Below are 20753 nucleotides of genomic sequence, written 5' to 3' on the forward strand. Positions count from 1 at the left end.
TTCATTACTATTTGGTGTATTCCGTTCATTACTATTTGGTGTATTCCATTCATTACTATTTGGTGTATTCCGTTCATTACTATTTGGTGTATTCCGTTCATTACTATTTGGTGTATTCTGTGTACAGACTGAAGGAAGTGTGGATAAACTATGTTTTTTATTTAAACCCTGCAGAAAACAATTGTCTCTAAGCTCTTCTGTTTGTACCTCATTTTTTTTTTAAAATTAGTTTTCAACATTGAAGATCAGTTTAGCGTCCTTGACATTGATTAGTTTCTCGTGAAAATCCAAAATCGTCTGCTATTCAACACCACAGTTTTTCCAATGTTTTTGTTAGTATTTCCATTTCATTTCTCTAATTGTGTAGGTCTAACGTCCAGATCTATTTATATTTCCTGGGACTTTTGTCGTTTTTGTCCTCGCGCGTTTCTCCAATCTGTCTTTAGACAACGATTTATTTCCCCTTTTCTACTAGCTCCAATGTATTTTTGTATCTTGATATAATGTAGGTTAAACCATTCCCTGGTGCCGGCAGGACGAGATGACCGCTCCTTTCACTAGTACTGACGAGAATCTCTTTGTTAAGCTCCAAGACTATTGTTAAGTCAACGACAAGATACCAGGAATGTTTGAACGTTCATTGGATGAGTTTTAGTTCAAGTTCTTCTGTTACTTTCAATGTCCGATGTTAATGGTCATTGAAAGTAGCACTTTGTCTGTATCTGTTCTACGATATTCAACAATCTTAAATTATGTAGCCTTTGTGATGTTGCTAGTTCAGGCTGTCTTGAAGTCAACCAATTACTCTGCAATCGTTTGGGTGTAATTGTCCGGGTGTATTACGTGTAGTTGCACAACAATACAAACAAGAACTGGCACATCGATTTTAACTAGTGAAGAGATGTAGTCGACTCTGATGAACTATTCAACATGTATTTATTATGATAAAAGGGCCACAGTAGAAGTCTCTGTCACTAAACACGTCGTTACCCTGGAATGTTCTATCGCTAACTGATTTTCCGGTCTCTAACCCAACATATCCCAAACGTCACTAGTCCCGTTCAATATGCGTCTACTATGGTGCGTCGCTAAATAACTAAAATAACTAACCTATATAAATAAGGTGTCTAACAGATTCCTCCCCCCCTTGAAAAAAAAATATGTCAATATTTTTCCACTACTGTCAAGTCTTACAAGGGCATTTTCAATTTAAGGGGAAGACCACAAACATAAAATCTTGATCTCTTCATCTTGACATCTTCATCTTGACAGTTCCTCATATTCATGTCAATGTTCATAACAGTTCATAACATTCCAGAATCATCTTCATTGGTATACAGTTCATCATAGAGGAAAATGTGGCATCCTATGGGCATGTCCTACACATCTCAAATGTTCTTCACTGGCAGTAATCTGATAAAATACAATATTTCAAAAAACAATTACAGACTTTATTTACACATTCAATACATTTTTTCTTACCACCCTTTTATACGCTTTTGTCCATTTTTCTTTTATACTCACCCTTTTCCATAGAACTAACTTTCGTCAATGATATATGAAATGATTCACACAAAAAAAATATCCATACTTACTTTTAAATGCTTAACATCAACTTTACTTATCTCCCTTTTCATAACATATAAATGGTGTCAATATATTAATATATATTACATAATCAATATAATCATAGTTTATTTACAAAACTGTTTCACTTCAATGTCATTCTAGACAATAAATCAGCTACAATATTCACAGCTCCACTAATAGCTTTCACTTCAAATTTATACTCCTGTAGTGCTAAGAACCATCTATAAACACGACTGTTTTTCATGCTCTTTTGCTGTATATACTGAATAGGTTTATGATCAGTTAATAATATGAATTTCCTTCCTATTAAATAGCTCTCTAGCTTAGTAATTACCCATATTACAGCTAAGGCTTCTCTTTCAATGACACTATATTTTTTCTCTGCCTCTGACAATTTTCTACTTACATATAATATAGGATGTAAGTTATCATAGTTCTGCATTAAACAACCACCAATAGCATTACCAGATGCATCAGTTGTGACATAAAATATTTTGTCTTTATCAGGTAGTCTTAATATTAGTTCATGACTAAAAACATCTTTAATTCTGTCAATAGCTTTCACACATTCCTCATTACAAACTACTTTTTGAGGTTTTCCTTTTTTAAGTAAGTCATTTAGTGGATTCACTATTTCTGCTAAGTTCTTTATAAACTTTCTGTAATACTTTACTATTCCTAATATGCTTTTAATTTGTCTTTTTGTTGTAGGTATTTCAATATTAAGTACTTTCTTTATGTTATCTTCAATAGGGCTAATCATGTTGTTATTTACTTTATGTCCTAAGAAAATTATTTCCTCCAATCCTATTTCTACTTTTTCTGCTTGAATTGTAAGTCCACTTTCTTTTATTATTTTGAATACTTCTTTTACATCTACCAAATGTTCCTCCCAACTATTATTAAAAATACATATGTCATCCAAATAGCAAATAACATTTTCTTTGTTTCCAATTATCATGTTCATCATTCTATTAAATGTGGCAGGTGCATTTACTAATCCAAAACTCATATAATTCCATTGAAAAATACCATATGGTGTTACAAATGCTGTGTAAGGTTTTGCATTTTCTGTTAAAGGTATTTGCCAATAACCTTTAGTTAAATCCAATTTAGTAAAAAATTTTGCTCCATTTAATTTATGTAAAATATCCTCTATATTTGGCATTGGATATGGGTCAAATTCTGTGATGTTGTTAAGTTTCCTATAATCAATACATAACCTTATATCTCCATTCTTCTTTTTGGCTATCACAATTGGTGAAGCATAAGGAGATGTTGATGGCTCAATTATACCTGATTCTAGTAAATTGTCTATTTCTTTCTTTACTTTGTCTTGTAAATGTATCGGTATTCTATATGGCTTAAGTTTGATAGGTTTTGGGTCTGTTACTTTAATGTCATGTTTAATAATATTAGTTTTTCCTGGTATGCTGGAAAAAATTTCTTTGTATTCCTGTATTATTTTAGTTATATCTTTTGACTTTTCCTTAGTTAGATTATTAAGATTAATCTTTTGCCAAGTTTGATTCTCTTTTGTTTCTATTACAGGTATTTCCTTAATATCATTTTCATTATGATTTTCATTTGTTATTATCATCAAGCATTCTTCTCTTTCTGAAAATTTATTTTCTATTTCCTCCTGAATGTTTTGTATCAACTCATCTTCTCTATCATGATATAGTTTCAAATTATTTATGTGATATGTTTTAACTTTCCCATTTATTTCAATTTGATAATTGACATCACTAATTTGTTTTATCACCTTAAATGGACCTTTCCATTGTTTACCAATTTTATTTTTCAGGTCATTTATTAATATTAATACGTTGTTTCCTACTTCTAGTGTTTTCAATTGTCTTTTCTTATTTAGATTCTCATGAGCACTTTGTTTATATTTCTTATTGTTGTTATATGCTTGAGTCCATATTTCTTTCAATTCTGTTGTGATTGTTGTTTCACTGTCATTATTTAATTTATTCTCATTGTCTATTAGATTTTCTTTAAAAACATCTAATTCATCTCTGGGTTTTCTTCCATGTATTATTTCATATGGTGAAAATTGTGTTGCTTCATGGATGTTGTTTCTATGAGCAAATAGTACATAGTTAATGTAATGATCCCACTTGTTCTGATTATTCTGAATTATCTTTGTTAGTGATCTTTTTAATGATCCACCATATCGTTCACATAAACCGTTACTCGCCGGGTGGTAAACCGAAGAGTATATGTGCTGTATATTGTATTGTTTAGTCCATTTCTTAAATTGTTCTGACTTAAACTGAGATCCCTGATCACTCAATATAATTTTAGGTATACCATGTCTTGTAATTACTTTTTGAGTTATGGCATTAATGATATTTTCTGCACTTGTATTTGATAATGGGATTGCCTCTGGGTATCTACTAAACATGTCTATTACTGTTAGAATGTATTTGTTATTATTTTCAGTTTGAATTAAAGGACCTATTAAATCAATAGATACTTTCTGAAATGGTGCTGTAGGTTCATCCATTTCTTGAATAGGTGCTTTATTCACTAGGCTTTTGTTAGATCTCTTTTGACATATGTCACATGAGTTTATGTATTTGTTGATTGTTGCTTTCATTTTGGGCCAAAATACTTGTTTTGACAAATTCCTATAACATTTCTTTACTCCCCTATGTGCTGCTAAATTATTATCATGTGTCATGATTAAAACATCTTTCCAATATTTCTGTGGTAAGACAAGTTGTTTTATTTTCTTGTTATCATTACTTGTTTGTCTAAACAATATTTTATTCTCTATACAAAATTTCTCCATTGGATTATTATTGTTTTTATCTGATATTCTTGAATAAATTTTCCCAATAATATTGTCATTCATTTGTTCTAATGCAAATGTGGGTGTTGTTTCTTTTTCACTTTGAGATATTTGTGTTTCCAGACTATTTTGTGTTTCATTTTCTATCTCACTTTCCTTAACATCTGTATTTTCTATTTGTATTACATTACTGGTTTCTTTTTCTTCATCCTTACTTATTACATTTATTGTATTTTCCTGTTTCTCATCTTGTTTATCCATTGATCTTGTTATTACCATACTTGTTATATTTTGTGTTTCTATGTTTCCATGATTTTGTCTTATGTTTTTGTATTTGTTTTGCCAGTCTTCTAATTCTTTTCTTGAACATTCTTTAACTCCTTTTATGTTTCCTACTAACATATCATATCTCATTTCTGGTATTGCAATGCCATCACAATAACCAGTGAAAAATGGAGTTTCAATGTACACCCTTATAGCTTTAAATTCCCTTACAGTGCCATCTGCTAATTCTACTTTCTTAGTAAACCCTTTATACCAATGAGGTTTGACAAATTTAGTTTTTACTGCCAAGGTGTTACAACCTGAATCCCTGATTAATTCCACCGGAATTCTATCTACAAACCCTGGGTACACTGCAAAATTGTTCCTATTTCCTTCCATGAAATATACCCTATCTGTACCTTTACTTTTGTATTCCCTACTGTAACTCCTATTTCTATAATTTCCCCTGTCATTCCTATCTCTACTCCTATATCTACTGTTATTTTGTTCATTGTATCTATTTCTACTTCCAGACCTACTATTCCCTCTTCTACAGTTAGCTGCTATATGACCTTTTCCTTGACATTTAAAACATGTTATTTCACTATATTTTCTATTTCCACTATTTGATCTGTTTCTATTTCTACTTCTATCAACATTTTCTTTGGTGTATCCTATTAAATCTACTTTGCTCTTATCCCTATCAGAAAATGGTTTATTTGGATATGCATTTTTGTATACTCTCATTATCTCTGTTATTTCATCTATAGTTTTTGGGTTTCTTTCTTTAATAAAAGATTGTAACTGAGGATCACATTTATTTACAAAGTTGTCCACTAGAATAAAATTTTTTAATCCCTCATAAGAGTTATTCACTTTTTCTAATTTTACCCACTTATTGAAGAAATCCTTTTCCATATTAATGGTAGTTTGGGGTTCTATTTCTAATGATGGTATATTGTCAAAGTATTTCTTTCTAAAAGTTGTAGCATTATGACCATAGGCATTTAATAATTCTCTTTTTAAAACCTGATAGCTATCATCAATATGATGGTCATGATTTTGGCATATTGTTAGAGCTTGACCATGAACAAAGTCTATCAGTATTTCAGACCACTCTTCTTCAGGCATATTAAATGTAGACATTTTTGCCTCATATCTTTTCAGAAAATCACCAATGTCATCCTTCTGTTCATCAAAACTTTGTATCTTTCTCTTTAGCCATGTCTGCGAATTAGGGTTGTCTCTTTGAGTGGTATAATTATTTGAGTTATTTGTGTTATTTCCTTGTTCAGTTTGGGCTCTGGCTTGTGCTGCATCCAATCTCATCTTCTCCATTTTAGCTTCATGTTCTCGGTCCTCTTTTTGCTTCTCATATTCTTCCTTTCTGATCCTATCTTGTCTCTCTATCTCTTGTCTTTGACGTTCTTCTTGTCTTTCTATCTCTTGTCTTTGACGTTCCGTTTCCTCCTTCACAACTTGCTGTACATAAGCTGCTAAGTCCTTTCCTTTTAACTCCATGGCCTTTCCATCCTGCATAGCTGTTTCCTTAACCTCCTTAAGGTCCACATATGATGATGTAGCCATTGTGTTTTATATTTTATATATATTTTTACTTAGCCTATATTAGTTATGGCTATACTTTAAACTTATTTTATATTTAAGTTTTTCCACACTTTTATACAAATTTTAAATGGTATGTCTCTATCTATAGATTTAGTAAATGTATAAATCTAGTCTGAGTTATTATGGTTATATTCAAATCTGTATATTAGGTCCAGTATTACACACAAATTTAAATCCAGTATATTATAGTATGTATAATAATACTATTTAGATCTAGTTATCAAGAGCACTATGACTTTTAGATCTAGTATGAATAACTATGATCAATTTTAAAACCTGGTATGACTGAAGTCACAGTGAAGTGTCTAGAGTAAATTCAAGGACTGTCTAGAGTCTAGATCTAGAGTAGATTATGGTTCTATTTCACCATACGAAACAAATATGTGTATACAGTGTCAAATATATCTTCAACAAGATATATATATCTAGAATGTACTACCTTCATTCATCTTCAACTTAATAATATTTCAAAGTAGAGTCTAGATAATTAAATTGTACCAAAGAGATGTACAATAATTTGCAGATCTAAATTTAGCCAGACGATAGTGTTTGACTACATAGCCAGTTTCGGCATTATTCTCATGGCAAAATCATATTTGATTTTAACCGCTCAAACTAAAATTATTTTAGTCTGATTCACAGTAAAAGAATCCTACCCGCACTTTCTATCATTAAGTGAAAAAAAAAAATACAGATCTAATTAAATTAATAAAAATAAATAATTTAAAATAATATAAACAAATGAAATAATTAAATGAGACTATCACTATGGGTTGGGATGTGACAATATGGCACACAATGATAACGTCACGAAGTAACCAGGCAACAACGGATATGACGTTTACACAAACAAAACAAATTACAATCCTAAATATATAATATAGCTTTTCATCTAAATTACGTCTTCTACCCCGACGGGTTTTAAGGCGCACCACCTGATTTTACTCAGGCTAACGTACCAAATTTAGACAAAATCTATTTCTAAGGGCAATCTAAACATATACTAATAAGAAAAATGGCACTTAGCTTTTGATAAGAAAGATCCCTTTGTTCGGACTCCCGAATATGCTAGATCACAACAAATTCCACTGCCTCTCTTCCAGTTCTGACTCTGTTCTCCGGTGCTACCAGTATCCCACGTAATGCCACAGATGTCCTGATATGCCACAGCAAAATGTTCCAGTTTCTTCGACGACTGTTGATGAGCGTATGTGTAGTTCCGACGACCTTGTGTACACAGTTACTGACGAATAGGTTAACGGTTCTTCTGGCGATGACTTGACTTGTGTAGACGACTACTGACAAATAACAGTCTCTTGACGGCAACTTGATCTGGACGACTGACGAATAACGAATTTCTTGACGATGACTTGATCTGGGCTGACGAATAACGACTTTCTTGACGATGACTTGATCTGGGCTGACGAATAACGACTTTCTTGACGATGACTTGATCTGGGCTGACGAATAACGGTTCTCTAAAATAGTTCACTGCCTCTGCTGCTACTCTGGTAGTACGACGAAGTTTGCTGTTGTACTCTGCTTCACTAGACCAACTGTCCAATGTAGACTAGGTGAAACCAAGGTCACCTCCGACGACGTTCCGTTAGACGATTAACGGTTTTCAACGAAATTAAGTGGATGTAGCTGTTTCCACAACTTCACTGCTAACAAGTCTAGATATGGTCTAGACCGACGAATACTAGATATATCAATGTTCAGTAATGATAAAGATTACTTCACTAACCTTCCAAAGGTTAAACACAGTGACCGTTATAAACGTGGCAAGCAACCGGTTCAATGAGCAAACTGCTCCACAAGAATCTCTCCAAGGGTAAGACGACAGAGCGATTTCGATTTAGTTAGCTACCAAACTTGTAGTACTCACAATACTTCTGACAGCGGGCAAACTGTCCTTCTCGAAACTGACGAGGTAAAACTTGATACTCGACGTGGCTCCTACGACGAAGAAAAAATATGTCCAACAGGTTCACTAACGATCTCTCACCCGTTATGAACGAACGGTTTCTCTGGTTGTAGGTCGATTCAGCATATGAAGATCAGGCTTTGATAATATACTGGTTAAGTAGACCAGACGTTACGATGATTACTGTCCTGACGAAGGTCACCCTGAGTTAACGGCTCGTTGAACGTGCGATCAAACAGGCGACGACTGTATGTAGATCTAGAACAAAGTCACTCTGCGATACTGCTGTGTTCAGCCGTACTCCGCTGAAATCTTATATCTTCGAGTGCACGACCCTCACCTGAGTAAACGTTCTGCTTCGAGGTCCGGTTCGATGTTCGGCTTCATCAGGGTCCGGCTTCGAGGTTCGGGGTCGCCACTGTGATGTTGCTAGTTCAGGCTGTCTTGAAGTCAACCAATTACTCTGCAATCGTTTGGGTGTAATTGTCCGGGTGTATTACGTGTAGTTGCACAACAATACAAACAAGAACTGGCACATCGATTTTAACTAGTGAAGAGATGTAGTCGACTCTGATGAACTATTCAACATGTATTTATTATGATAAAAGGGCCACAGTAGAAGTCTCTGTCACTAAACACGTCGTTACCCTGGAATGTTCTATCGCTAACTGATTTTCCGGTCTCTAACCCAACATATCCCAAACGTCACTAGTCCCGTTCAATATGCGTCTACTATGGTGCGTCGCTAAATAACTAAAATAACTAACCTATATAAATAAGGTGTCTAACACTTTTAAGACTATCCTGATGTTTTAAAACATGCAAACATTCTTCAAGAATTGAGTGATATATATCGCCCTGCTCCTCCCCCCCAAAAACACCCCAGATATTTTCACATTATTTGTATTTGTCAAAATTGATTCCCTAATGTTCCTGTCTTTCTATCATCGTGGGTCACTTCTAATTGAACAAGGTCAGTTTTGTTCACTGCTTCATTGGCTCTAAAGATCGACAAACCATCCAAGAAACCTACATCCGTCATAAACCAACAGCCGACAAATCAACAGCTAACTAACCAACAGCTAACTAACCAACAGCTAACTAACCAACAGCTAACCAACAACCAACAATATAATCATTAAGTTAGACGTTGCATTATCGATAGTTTATAATTCTGCCTATTTCTTCAACACAATACTAATCAACGCTGACCAACTAGTGTTTGTAGATCTCCAAAGTACCTTTGTTGCTGGCATCATTTTTCTAATCATTCTTGTCACAGAGATATCAAAGTTGTACAACTTTTCGATCGTTATATGTAAGATACTTAATTTACACAACTTTTGTTGTACCTTATATATAAGTGAAAATAGTTGGGTCCAAACTTATATCGTAAGAACAATATTTGTTATACAGTATTTCAATTATACCTTGCAAAATAACATGTTACAGAAGACATAAAAACAATAGCAGAAAATTAGTCAATTTTAGTTATAATGGCAATAACATGAAACATAACGACCTTATAATGATACTAATATTTATATCAATAAAAGAAATGTACAGATAAAAACAAGAGAACAAAATGAAAGTAAACAGTCATATCCATATCTAAAAGAAAAATAGATCTTACCGTTGCGTTGTCTACAAAGATCGATACGCCTCTTATGTTAATGGATCGATACCTTTTTCTGGTCTCCTTTATTAGTTTATTATCTACAAAGGGAGGCTTGCGAATCTCTGAGGAATATCGAATCTTTGTTCCTTTTTAAAGTTCAATGTTTTCTAACGAAGCCATGATGACAAAATTCCGTGAACAAAATACATTGGGTTACACTTCTACCAAAGTTGGCAAGTAGGCCTTGACACGGATGTTGTCGTTTGGTTCCTCTTTGTGGGGAACATCTGGTCATGGGCTTACATTGGCCGTTACGGAATGACGTGTCCCCCCCCCCCCCCTAGATGACGAGATGTTAGGACTGCTTTAATGTTTGGTTAGAGTCACATTATAGTGCATAGATTGTTTACATACAATTTGATCTATTGACTAAACAAAATCATTTAACAAATCTCAGATGTATTATTTACTAAACATATATAGATCCCCCCCATCTCGAGGTCAAAGATGAGCACATTTCTCATTTCCTATGAACAAAAGATGGCTTTAAAGTCCAACACTCGCTTTAAAAAGCGGGTAAGTTGGGTCTTATGCAGATAAGCATGATTCTTCTCTCAGGCTTTTTGCCAGCTTTGAATTCATTCAACTGGTCCTCTCCTTGCCTCGTATCTTGAGACTGACAGACACGGCTTCACGCCATTCTAAACATAACACTTTAACTCATTGATATGCTTTTGTTAAGAATATATATATATATATATATATATATATATATATATATATATATATATATATATATATATATATATATATATATATAGTTCGTCCATAATGGTTCGATGATGACCACTTTGTCATCCAGGGGGCTGAAGGCTTTGCTCAGGAATTTTCGGCTGCACACTGGGCAGGTTATTCCAGCCTGAGCATGTTAAGAATAAAATAATGCTTATATATCAAGGTGTTGTATTCCAGTCTGAATATTAAGGAAGCGTGCAGTACTTCTAGTTTCTACTCAGACCCTTCTTTAACCTACATATTTTGTCACATCTAATGAAGACAAAAGTAGCCTAAAATCAAATATCAAAATGATCAGTCAATTCGTTGATAGTTTTTCAAAAATAACCTGAAAACTAAACTGTGACACCAATGTGATTTTTTGTCTAAAATTTTATGAGCGAAAAGTGTTTAAATGAAAGTCTAACCTTTGTTTCTCATAGAAAAGTCTAGCCCTTGTTTCTCATAGAAAAGTCTAGCCCTTGTTTCTCATAGAAAAGTCTAACCTTTGTTTCTCATAGAAAAGTCTAGCCCTTGTTTCTCATAGAAAAGTCTAGCCCTTGTTTCTCATAGAAAAGTCTAGCCCTTGTTTCTCATAGAAAAGTCTAACCTTTGTTTCTCATAGAAAAGTCTAGCCCTTGTTTCTCATAGAAAAGTCTAGCCCTTGTTTCTCATAGAAAAGTCTAGCCCTTGTTTCTCATAGAAAAGTCTAACCTTTGTTTCTCATAGAAAAGTCTAGCCCTGGTTTCTCATAGAAAAGTCTAACCTTTGTTTCTCATAGAAAAGTCTAGCCCTTGTTTCTCATAGAAAAGTCTAACCTTTGTTTCTCATAGAAAAGTCTAGCCCTTGTTTCTCATAGAAAAGTCTAACCTTTGTTTCTCATAGAAAAGTCTAGCCCTTGTTTCTCATAGAAAAGTCTAGCCCTTGTTTCTCATAGAAAAGTCTAACCTTTGTTTCTCATAGAAAAGTCTAGCCCTTGTTTCTCATAGAAAAGTCTAGCCCTTGTTTTTTATAGAGATGTCTGGCCTGTATTGTAAGGATGCAAAAGTTGATCCCTGTGTTAAAAAACAATTAGTAAATTTAGAACCATTTCACGAAAGAGAGTTCTAACATGACGTCATACTTAAAATTAAGCAAAGTCCTTGGAATTATCTTTCACTTTCTAAAAAAATTTGTAGTTTGCATTTTTTAAAAACTTGTTTGACGCGTTCAAATAGTGACAGCATTGGTTTGATATTTGGCCCACCAATGTCTCCCTATGTCACCTACGTCTCCCTATATCACCAACGTCTCCCTATATCACCAACGTCTCCCTATATCACCAACGTCTCCCTATATCACCAACGTCTCCCTATGTCACCAACGTCTCCCTATGTCACCAACGTCTCCCTATATCACCAACGTCTCCCTATGTCACCAACGTCTCCCTATGTCACCAACGTCTCCCTATGTCACCAACGTCTCCCTATATCACCAACGTCTCCCTATATCACCAACGTCTCCCTATATCACCAACGTCTCCCTATATCACCAACGTCTCCCTATATCACCAACGTCTCCCTATGTCACCAACGTCTCCCTATGTCACCAACGTCTCCCTATATCACCAACGTCTCCCTATATCACCAACGTCTCCCTATGTCACCAACGTCTCCCTATATCACCAACGTCTCCCAATATCACCAACGTCTCCCTATGTCCCCAACGTCTCCCTATGTCTCCCTATGTCACCAACGTCTCCCTAAATCACTAACGTCTCCCTATATCACCAACGTCTCCCTATATCACCAACGTCCCCCTATGTCACCAACGTCTCCCTATGTCTCCCTATGTCACCAACGTCTCCCTATGTCTCCCTATGTCACCAACGTCTCCCTATGTCTCCCTATGTCACCAACGTCTCCCTATGTCACCAACGTCTCCCTATGTCACCAACGTCTCCCTATGTCACCAACGTCTCCCTTTTTCACCAACGTCTCCTTATATCACCAACGTCTCCCTATGTCACCAACGTCTCCTTATATCACCAACGTCTCCCTATATCACCAACGTCTCCCTACATCACCAACGTCTCCCTATATCACCAACGTCTCCGTATATCACCAACGTCTCCCTATATCACCAACGTCTCCCTATATCACCAACGTCTCCCTATATCACCAACGTCTCCCTTTATCACCAACGTCTCCCTATATAACCAACGTCTCCCTATATCACCAACGTCTCCCTATGTCTCCCTATGTCACCATCGTCTCCCTATATCACCAACGTCTAACTATGTCACCAACGTCTCCCTATGTCACCAACGTCTCCCTATATCACCAACGTCTCCCTATGTCTCCCTATGTCACCAACGTCTCCCTATGTCACCAACGTCTCCCTATATCCCCAACGTCTCCCTATGTCACCAACGTCTCCCTATGTCACCAACGTCTCCCTATGTCTCCCTATGTCACCAACGTCTCCCTATGTCTCCCTATGTCACCAACGTCTCCCTATATCACCAACGTCTCCCTATGTCACCAACGTCTCCCTATGTCTCCCTATGTCACCAACGTCTCCCTATGTCTCCCTATGTCAACAAGATTTCTTTGAAATGAACGTTTTCCTCATTCTGTAGCGTGTTCATTAAAAGGTATAAAGGAGAATGCAGTCTACTATGAATAACATTGTTTTTTGTTGTCAAATGTAACATTACTTCATCCTTTGCAATTATTCAATTTATTTTAATAATGTGCCTGTATTTTGAGTAATTTAAAGTTTTGCCAGCGAAACAAACTGATAGAAAAAATTTCTATGAGTGGAAACTGATTTTAAAATAAATTCAGACATTCAATCTAAAAAACAAAAATATGAAAAAAGAAACTTTTTTTTCTGTCGTCTGCATCGCAACCTCGTTCTGGTATTTATAGATTGTGACGTACTTCCTGTGGCCATGTTTTTGAGAGACATTATAGATTGATTGCACACTTAAATAAAAAAAAAAGAAGTGAGCAGGGAATGATGGCGGCTTCTTTTGTTGTGACAAGATCGAAGGGTGTCTCCTATCGCCTTGCCTGGCTGCAGTTCTAAGCTGAAATACAAGGAAACTTTAAAAAAAAAAAGGCTGTTATTATCCAAAACTATAATTGGGCTGTATTTGTTCTTTAATTGTGTGCGTGTGTGTGTGTGACAGCGTTGGTGTATGTATATCACAAAGCCAACGAGTGTGTGTTAATAACAAGGAATCGTTGGGGTAAAAGATTTGATGTAAAGACCGACTACTGCGACTATTATTAAAGCTTCAAATAATCGATACCAAAAAGGGGAGAATCGGAAGGCAAGAATTGTCAGTCAAAGTTTGCGATTCTTGTCTTAAACTATCAGACTGGGAAAACATACACGAGAACCATCTCTTCTGTCTCAATTACGTTCACTAAATGTGTATCTGTGACAATATTTTGGGTTGAAACAAAGACTATTGATGTTCATTTCGTGGCACGGAGGTTTTGGAGAATGTCAGAGGATGATCAGTTGCACTTACTAGCGAAATTCACACTTTGGTAGGTCGTAAAATAAGATTGTTATTGCAATGTTTTGACTAGCAACATTCACCCTCACTTTGGTAAGTTGTAGAATGTTTTGACTAGCAAGATTCACCCTCACTTTGGTATGTTGTAGAATGTTTTGACTAGCAAGATTCACCCTCACTTTGGTAAGTTGTAGAATGTTTTGACTATCAAGATTCACCCTCACTTTGGTAAGTTGTAGAATGTTTTGACTAGCAAGATTCACCCTCACTTTGGTAAGTTGTGGAATGTTTTGACTAGCAAGATTCACCCTCACTTTGGTAAGTTGTAGAATGTTTTGACTAGCAAGATTCACCCTCACTTTGGTAAGTTGTAGAATGTTTTGAATATCAAGATTCACCCTCACTTTGGTAAGTTGTAGAATGTTTTGACTAGCAAGATTCACCCTCACTTTGGTAAGTTGTAGAATGTTTTCACTAGCAAGATTCACCCTCACTTTGGTAAGTTGTAGAATGTTTTGACTATCAAGATTCACCCTCACTTTGGTAAGTTGTAGAATGTTTTGACTAGCAAGATTCACCCTCACTTTGGTAAGTTGTAGAATGTTTTGACTAGCAAGATTCACCCTCACTTTGGTAAGTTGTAGAATGTTTTGACTAGCAAGATTCACCCTCACTTTGGTAAGTTGTAGAATGTTTTGACTAGCAAGATTCACCCTCACTTTGGTAAGTTGTAGAATGTTTTGACTATCAAGATTCACCCTCACTTTGGTAAGTTGTAGAATGTTTTGACTAGCAAGATTCACCCTCACTTTGGTAAGTTGTAGAATGTTTTGACTAGCAAGATTCACCCTCACTTTGGTAAGTTGTAGAATGTTTTGACTAGCAAGATTCACTTTGGTAAGTTGTAGAATGTTTTGACTATCAAGATTCACCCTCACTTTGGTAAGTTGTAGAATGTTTTGATTAGCAAGATTCACCCTCACTTTGGTAAGTTGTAGAATGTTTTGACTAGCAAGATTCACCCTCACTTTGGTAAGTTGTAGAATGTTTTGACTAGCAAGACTCACACCCACTTTGGTAAGTTGTAGAATGTTTTGACTATCAAGATTCACCCTCACTTTGGTAAGTTGTAGAATGTTTTGACTAGCAAGATTCACCCTCACTTTGGTAAGTTGTAGAATGTTTTGACTATCAAGATTCACCCTCACTTTGGTAAGTTGTAGAATGTTTTGACTATCAAGATTCACCCTCACTTTGGTACGTTGTAGAATGTTTTGACTAGCAAGATTCACCCTCACTTTGGTAAGTTGTAGAATGTTTTGACTAGCAAGATTCACCCTCACTTTGGTAAGTTGTAGAATGTTTTGACTATCAAGATTCACCCTCACTTTGGTAAGTTGTAGAATGTTTTGACTAGCAAGATTCACCCTCACTTTGGTAAGTTGTAGAATGTTTTGACTATCAAGATTCACCCTCACTTTGGTAAGTTGTAGAATGTTTTGACTATCAAGATTCACCCTCACTTTGGTACGTTGTAGAATGTTTTGACTAGCAAGATTCACCCTCACTTTGGTAAGTTGTAGAATGTTTTGACTAGCAAGATTCACCCTCACTTTGGTAAGTTGTAGAATGTTTTGACTAGCAAGATTCACCCTCACTTTGGTAAGTTGTAGAATGTTTTGACTAGCAAGATTCACCCTCACTTTGGTAAGTTGTAGAAAGTTTTGACTAGCAAGATTCACCCTCACTTTGGTAAGTTGTAGAATGTTTTGACTATCAAGATTCACCCTCACTTTGGTAAGTTGTAGAATGTTTTGACTAGCAAGATTCACCCTCACTTTGGTAAGTTGTAGAATGTTTTGACTAGCAACATTCACCCTCACTTTGGTAAGTTGTAGAATGTTTTGACTAGCAAGATTCACCCTCACTTTGGTAAGTTGTAGAATGTTTTGACTATCAAGATTCACCCTCACTTTGGTACGTTGTAGAATGTTTTGACTAGCAAGATTCACCCTCACTTTGGTAAGTTTTAGAATGTTTTGACTAGCAAGATTCACCCTCACTTTGGTAAGTTGTAGAATGTTTTGACTAGCAAGATTCACCCTCACTTTGGTAAGTTGTAGAATGTTTTGACTATCAAGATTCACCCTCACTTTGGTAAGTTGTAGAATGTTTTGACTATCAAGATTCACCCTCACTTTGGTACGTTGTAGAATGTTTTGACTAGCAAGATTCACCCTCACTTTGGTAAGTTGTAGAATGTTTTGACTAGCAAGATTCACCCTCACTTTGGTAAGTTGTAGAATGTTTTGACTAGCAAGATTCACCCTCACTTTGGTACGTTGTAGAATGTTTTGACTAGCAAGATTCACCCTCACTTTGGTAAGTTGTAGAATGTTTTGACTAGCAAGATTCACCCTCACTTTGGTAAGTTGTAGAATGTTTTCACTAGCAAGATTCACCCTCACTTTGGTAAGTTGTAGAAAGTTTTGACTAGCAAGATTCATCCTCACTTTGGTAAGTTGTAGAATGTTTTGACTATCAAGATTCACCCTCACTTTGGTAAGTTGTAGAATGTTTTGACTAGCAAGATTCACCCTCACTTTGGTAAGTTGTAGAATGTTTTGACTAGCAAGATTCACCCACACTTTGGTAAGTTGTAGAATGTTTTGACTAGCAAGATTCACCCTCACTTTGGTAAGTTGTAGAATGTTTTGACTAGCAAGATTCACCCTCACTTTGGTAAGTTGTAGAATGTTTTGACTAGCAAGATTCACCCTCACTTTGGTAAGTTGTAGAATGTTTTGACTAGCAAGATTCACCCTCACTTTGGTAAGTTGTAGAATGTTTTGACTATCAAGATTCACCCTCACTTTGGTAAGTTGTAACTTTTTATAACTTTACATTCTGTAAGCAATCCAATTTAGTAAGACAGAAAAAGAAGAGATTGCGGAATGAAGAAATGTGAAGGCGATATAATGTAGCCTGAAGATTAAATAGTCGAAATAAGCAATGTCAAGGACGCCATTTTGAGAGCTCACAGTTGGCAACAAAATAATAAAAATGATATACATATCTTGCTAAATGGGACAGAGTTAAGATATTTGACTTAACAGCATGGGCGTAGCCAGGGGGGGGGGGTTTGGGGGTTCACCCCCCCCCCCCCCCGAAATGAAATTCACACCGGGGGGGGGGGGGAATCGGAATTTAGTGATTGTTTTTTTGCTTTGATTTTGTTTATTTTAGATGAGATTTTAATACTAAACCATCACTTGCCCCAGCACAACCAAAGGGGTTTTGAGTTTAAAACCCCCTACCACACTGGTTTTGAGTTTAAAACCCCCTACCAGGGGGGGTTCGAGTTTTAAAAAAACCCTTCCAGGGGGGGGGGGTCGAGTTTAAAACCCCTACCAGAGGGGTTCGAGTTTAAAAACCCCTACCAGGGGTTTTGAGTTTTAAACCCCCTACCTGGGGTTTTTGCAGTTAAAAATATAAAACAAAACAAAAAAAAATGAAAACGAAAATCCCCAAATTCCAAGAGCACAGTTAAGAAAGATTTTGATTTTAAAATCACCTCTAAAATTTACGATAAATCCCCTCTTCGACATAAAAAAAAAGCTAATTACGCACTCAATATGTTATGAGCGTAAATCTCACTTCAGCGGGGTTTGAGGCTTAAAAATACATCTTCAGTGTAAGAAAAAAAAGCAAATTACGCACTCAAAATGCTATGAGCGTTGCCAAAAGGGGTTTTGAGTTTAAACCCCCATTCAGAGGGGTTTGATGTTAAAAATACCTCTTCAATATAAAAAAAAAAGCAAATTACACACTAAAATTATTTGAGCGTAGCCAATCCAATCGGGGGTTTTGAGTTTAAACCCCTCTTCTACAGATGGCTTTTTTTAAAAGTTTAAAACCCCTCCAGATGGTTTTGAGTTTAAGATCCCCCTACAGAGCATTTTGAGGTGGAAAACCCCCAACAGATTATTTTGACGATAAAACTTCTCTTTTCGATATAAAATCTAAAGCAAACTACAGTCACTTAATTCCAAGAGCGTATTCAAGAGAGGTTACACATTTTACCAGTGGCAAGGCTCCATTAATAAACTGCAGTGAATAGTCATCTGCCGAAATTGAAAAACACTAAATGTGGCTCAACAAAGATGGCTAAGACAGATTTTAGCAGTCAGTTATAGAGATCGGGTCTAAATCAAGGAAATCCTATGCCGAACTGGTAGTCGACCCCTTAGTAAGATTGTGAGAGAGCGACGCATGAGGTTTGCGGGACATGTTCTCTGACAAAATGAATTACGCATAAGAAGAGTTGCAATGATATCCTAGTACAACTTGACGCCACTCATTCATGGAGGTCCTCATGGCAGGTGGGAAGAGGCTTCAGACATTACCAGTGACAGATTTTTATGGAAACAGCTTGACGGCAAATGCGCCGAACGGCGCGGGAGGGTCTAAGTCAGTAAGAATAGCACATTAGGTTTTTAAAATAAAACTTTTTAATAGCAGGAAAATGCAGTGTAGATACCTCAGAATATGCATTTTGTTGGCTTTCAATACCAGAAATAGTGCTTGGCGGCGGGGCTTCGCCCCGCGCTAGGGAGCTCCTAGCGCTCCCCCAGACCCCCTTGCTAGTAATGTCGGGGAGTCTACAATTTTATGGAAACAGCTTGACGGCAAATGCGCCGAACGGCGCGGGAGGATCTAAGTCAGTAAGAATAGCACTTTAGGATTTTAAAATAGAAATTTTTAATAGCAGGAAAATGCACTGTAGATACCTCAGAATATGCATTTTGTTGGCTTTCAATATCAGAAATAGTGCTTAGCGGCGGGGCTTCGCCCCGCGTTGGGGGACAACCTAGCGCTCCCCCAGACCCCATTGCTAGTAATGACGGGGAATCTACAATTTTTCCACTAACTCATGGAAGAACCTATTCTAGGGCACATTAATCGTCTTCCGAAAGAATGAAGGGTCAGAATGTAATAAAGATTATGTAGGCACACACTTAAATACATTGGGGGGGGGGGGGGTCGGGGGGGGGGGGAAATCCCTCCCCCAAACCCCCCCCCCCCCCGAAAAAAAATTCTGGCTACGCCCATGCTTAACAGTGCTTAAAAGCAAAAAAATAATAATTATTATAAGGTTTATTAAAATACTTAGCTTATCACTACGTATCAATATTGCGGTATTCTGGATACCTGATACATCAAAAAGATATTTATCTTCCATTATATATATAATCTATTTGTTTAGAATTACCTTGTTTTGTTTAAAATCAAGTAAAGACTTTTTCAAATCGAAAATACGCCATTTTCGATAACCAAACTTTTTTTTTTAAATAAAAAGAAATTAGAGAAACAAAATTTTACCATATTTTGAGATTTCCGGTCGTAATATACTCTGGGTGTTTCGGGTATTTAGAATCGTGAAGACGTTAAACTGTATTGTGTTTTGTCGTATTAATGTAGTGATTGTATTTTGTCTCATTTTTATAGTGATTAAAATTTGATTATTGGTTTAGTGATTGTATTTTTTTCTTATTGGCATAGTGATTGTATTTTGTCTATTTGGTATACTTACTTACTTAATCCTGTGTACTCCCAGGGGAGCATAGGGCCGCAACCACACCTCTCCACCGAACTCGGTTCTGAGCAGCTTTCTTCATCTGCTGCCATGTCATTCCAGTATCCTATTTGGTATAGGGATTATTTTTGTCTTATTGGTATAGGGATTGTGTCTTGTCTTATTGGTGTAGTATTCTCTCTCATGTGTTCTTATATGAAGAAGCTTATACCTAGCTTATGGAGCGATTTTGATTTTTTTTTTTTTTTGCTTATTTAATTTAATGCCTTAAAAAAAACTCACTTCTGCTCTTTTAGCATAATTACTAAGGGCATTATACATAATTTGATCGTCTGGTCGTGCAACGCTCGAGGGGAGGCTCTAGATTGTTATTGATTTGTATGTAGTGTAAGATGGTTGGGTGTCACCTGCACAGAACTTGTACATGTAGCATTATGTACGAGTCTTCGACACTTAAATTACTTAATTCTATAGTAGGCTACTTTAAAATTACTTGATAGTATATTTATTTGAGCAATTTTCCTGTTTTTCTAATTGCCTTGTATTGTGAAACTTCAATTAGTATAGCGCTGTTCATTTGTTTAACGTATTTTGGATGTTAATGCAGAATTGAAGATTATTACACCCGAGCCCAAACTGGCCCCAAACCACCCGCAGTGGCAGTGAGCAAGGTTCGATTCTGGGATCATTTAGACGACAGTTCAGAGCCCTAACAACACGACCAGGAAGCAATGTTTCTTTAGAGTTTCAAAAGCTGTTTAATTGTTTGTTAATCTAGTTCGAGATGCAGGCCCTTTTCGTCATCAGAACCATGTTGAAACTATTTATTTAGCAATCTAATGTGCTTGTGGACAATGTTTCCGTTGGAATTTGATGGTGAAGATTGTTGGATCTATTAACACTTTTATGGCACCTTTGGGATGGCTACTATAATTCTGATATGACAAACTAAAACATAAAATATTCAGAGGACAAGCTTTTGCGAGAACAAGGATTGAACATATTTTATAAAACACATATACATATATATATATATTCAGGGCC

General features: G+C 36.0%; 1 protein-coding gene and 1 long non-coding RNA gene across 2 annotated transcripts in view; one reads left to right on the forward strand and one right to left on the reverse strand.

Annotated features, from left to right (window-relative positions):
* The window catches only part of LOC106058299 (uncharacterized), an 86909-nt gene that overhangs the window by 28365 nt on the left and 37791 nt on the right, over positions 1-20753 (forward strand). The window lies entirely within an intron of this gene.
* On the reverse strand, positions 920-8996 carry LOC129925047 (uncharacterized). The gene is made up of 2 exons (XR_008776910.1): positions 6723-8996; positions 920-1413 (listed from the first exon to the last, which is right to left on the reverse strand). It is a non-coding gene; the product is annotated as an uncharacterized LOC129925047 (long non-coding RNA).

This window comes from Biomphalaria glabrata, chromosome 3 (genome assembly GCF_947242115.1).
Source record: "Biomphalaria glabrata chromosome 3, xgBioGlab47.1, whole genome shotgun sequence".
Lineage (NCBI taxonomy): Eukaryota > Metazoa > Mollusca > Gastropoda > Planorbidae > Biomphalaria > Biomphalaria glabrata.